The sequence below is a fragment of the Mus caroli genome, chromosome 3, assembly GCF_900094665.2.
Source record: "Mus caroli chromosome 3, CAROLI_EIJ_v1.1, whole genome shotgun sequence".
In the NCBI taxonomy this organism is placed as follows: domain Eukaryota; kingdom Metazoa; phylum Chordata; class Mammalia; order Rodentia; family Muridae; genus Mus; species Mus caroli.
The window spans coordinates 49,996,313-49,999,978 of record NC_034572.1 but is presented as its reverse complement, the minus strand read 5'-3'; positions in this window follow the sequence as shown (position 1 = coordinate 49,999,978).

Genomic DNA, 3,666 nt, shown 5'->3' with positions numbered 1-3,666 from the left:
CCTCCTTCTCCTTCTCCTTCTCCTTCCTTTTTTTGGATAGAGCTAATTATTCATATGCTTTGAGTGACAGAGGACATTAAGATGAAAAGAAGATGGAAAGGGATGGGGTGGGGAGAAAAGGTGTGTCACATGGATGTCCTTTATTTGTTATAACATGCCGTTCTACTAATGGGGTTGAATTTCACCTAATATTTCTATAAATGTTGGTTTGTATTAAATATGTTATGAAGAGCCTTTTGCTCTTTGTGTCAAACAAGACAGCTCAGAGTGCAGATTTAATAATGTTTAATGAACACTGGGGGAAATATCAGATTTCTAAACACTAACGATGCAAGTGTCTAGCCAGCAACTCAGCAGATATCGAGCAATCTATGTTGACTGGCATGTCAGTGTCTTTCACACAAGATTCTCCACAGCACAGTGACAGTAGGGCAGAGAGGTAGACTTTCCCCACCAGGCAGCTGTTAATCCTCTCAGGTGCAAGTGAGCTGGGGAAGAGAACTCAGGAGGCAGTTTCAGAGTGTGGGTGCTGATCAGGCGCCCTGAAGTCAGTCTTCTTCCAAAGCTGAGGCTGTGACTGCTGTGAGCCTCTTTACCGGAGCCCCATTGTTTCTATTGATCTCCAATGCAAGGCTATTCAGTCTCCTAATAAAAACAGACAAAACAAGTGACTAAATCCAGATAAAACACAGGGTGTACTGAAATCGTTGAGAACACACTTTATGGTTCTACCACATGACTGGATAGGCACTAGCTCATAGAATAGAGTGAATGATATACTTCCTTATCCATTTTCTTGTGTCGACAACAGAAACCAGGAAACTAGAATAAAAACAATGTTTTTATGTATCCCTTTATTTATAGATACACAGAGTTGTGTTTTCCAGCTTTTGTGGATTTTTTCTCCACAAGGAGTCTCCTGATGGAGACAGTGCTGAATCCTGATGATGAAGCAGGGCAACGGAATCATGTCAGCCCTGGACAAATTGAAGAATCCACACTGGATAAATTGAACCCTTCACTTAGAGGGAAATAATACACTTGTATATTTCCTGACTATCAACATTTCAGAATTAAATAAATTCTGAAAAAAAAAAAGAAGAAATGCCCAAGGCCCTTTTCAAAATCACAAGAAACCAGAGATTTGAAGGAATTATGTAAACCAAATACAAGCATTTACGTGTGTGTGTGTATGTGTGTGTGTGTGTACATGTGTGTGTTCACATGCCATGTCTTTAAAATGAACACATTCCTATTTAGACTTTTTAGTTTGTAAAAACCCAAGGCATGAGAAAGTAACAATGAGAACTGGTAGGATTACATCCTTCTGTCTAGTGCTGTTCAGGTCCAAAGAGAAAGCTAGTGCCTTCACAATGGAAGACATGGCTGCCAGAGCTATCAAGGTGAATCTCACCAGGAACGTATTGAGATATTCCTGCCAAAACACATGGCTTGATTTTGGCCGTGAACAAAATGCAGACAGACACAAACCGAGGGAAAATTCACAAAATGACAGGTGAGCTCTTTTCAAAAATTCCAAAGCCATGAAAAAATACGCAAAGATGGACACTCTTCTAAAGCTGTAGAAACTGGGATATTAGAAAAATGAAATGCAACGTATTCCTATGGGGTGGAGAACGCACATGAGAGAGATGGTTAGAAAAATATGAAGCCTGTAAGTCAGTTTCTAGTATTGTAAAATATAATTTCCCAATTTCAATATAAGATAATGAAGACTAATGTAGGATTGTAGCAATAGGGGAAGCTGGGTAAAGGTGTATTGGAATGTTTTGTAGTATTTTTTAGGTCTAGGATTATTTCAAATAAACAGTTAAGACTAAAATCCTAAAGAGACTATGTTTCACTACATTTTTAATGGACATTTAACACATTTTAGAACAAAAGGAAATCAAGGTTGCAAAACTTCTGACTTTCCCCTTATATGCCAGGGAACCTGAGCAGTTTGTTCTTCTAATTAAAGAGAGAGACAGACAGAAAGACTCTTTCAAGACATCCAAGGTTGCTATACTGCACAGAGAAGGAACTTCAAAGCCAATCACCTTCATCTTACAGTCACACCAAGGAGGCCTCTTTCCTGTCATAACCAGCATTCTGCTCCCAGAATCAAAGGCAGGCTCTACAGTGATGGGATGGGTCAGGCTGCTAATGGAGGGGAGGTCATGGATTAGATATGTCCCCTAGCATTTCACTGATCACAAGACAGCAAGGTGATGGAGCCTTGGATGCATCCACACAGCTCTTTTGAAGAAAGTGACTAAAACATCCACCATACTGGGATGCAGGGTTACTTTAAAAACATGGACAAACTTCAATGAACTACCATCACCTAATATATATATATATATATATATATATATATATATATATATGAATGAATAGTCCTGTAAAAGAGCCAATTAGTGAGCTCTGCTCCTCTCCTGAACCTGTAATTAAGAAACCTGGAAAGGTGAAGCTTATTGACCTCCACGGAAGACACAAATGCCCAGGAATTCTGAAACCCTGTGTTCCTGCTTTAGCAGATGCCTATGACAGCTCTGAAGGCTGCTCTCTCTGATTTCATGTTGCTTAGGCAGACACCAAAGCCCATCACGAGTGAGGCTGCTTGCCCCTCTCCTGACAGTTGATGTTGTTCAGCTTTCTGATTTCAAAGCATTATGTGGGGGGAGGGATGTCTTTCCAAAAGGTTGTTCCCCTGAGTCTCTGTGTTTACAAGGAGAGCTTCCCTGATGTACTTGGGATTCCAAGGTGAGAGGTGAACACTCTCCAGGAAATTCTCAATTCTAAGTATCAGCAGGTTTTAGAGGCAAAAGCAGTAAAGGGAGAAAAGGTTCCAGTATATGATTAATTTTGGATCACAGAAAAACACAGCAATCCAGATATAACTGTTCTCATGGGGTGAGACAGAAAATGAAGGTAGCAGGCGCCACGTGCTTCCACCTCAAGCTACAAGAGTTACTTTATACTCTACAATGAGTTAGCCCCTGGACACTTTATAAACAAGAGGAGTTGAAGATATAAGATTGAAGAACAGTTTTCATTTGTTCTCTACTTCTATACTATAATATCCAAGACTATAACGGCTGGGTGGGATAGCTACCACAGTAGTGGGGAAGGGGTTAGAGGGCAGTGAATAAACCCAATTCTCCCTAGACAAGAATAGGAAACAAAGAACAAGATGGTGATGAGCTAAGCCACAATTTGAGTATGCGTCTCAGTAAGACAATGGGTGACAAGGGACTCTATCTGGGAGAAGTATTTGTTCTTTTGATTTTGTTAATCCTGAGATTCAAGAGAGAGAAACCAGTTCCACAATTCTGAGCCAAATTCGCAGCAAGCTTTAAGTAAATCCTGGTCAGCAAAAGGGTCTCTGGCCAGGTCCACCTCTAGGTTCCCAAGATATGAGCACAAAACATGTTTTACAGGAGCTTAAAAGGGCAAAACCCACAATACATTGCACTTTCCATTATGTCCAATCAGGGGCAAATATACATCTGGACATACGTCCTGCCTTTGTGTGACCAAGCACATGTGGTGTAGTTGGTTCAACCAAATTTGTTTAGGGAAATTAAAACATGTGCCTTGATATTTCCCAAGGACTATGACTCCCAGCATTCCAGGAAGTTACCTTGTGGAGGCTTACAGGTT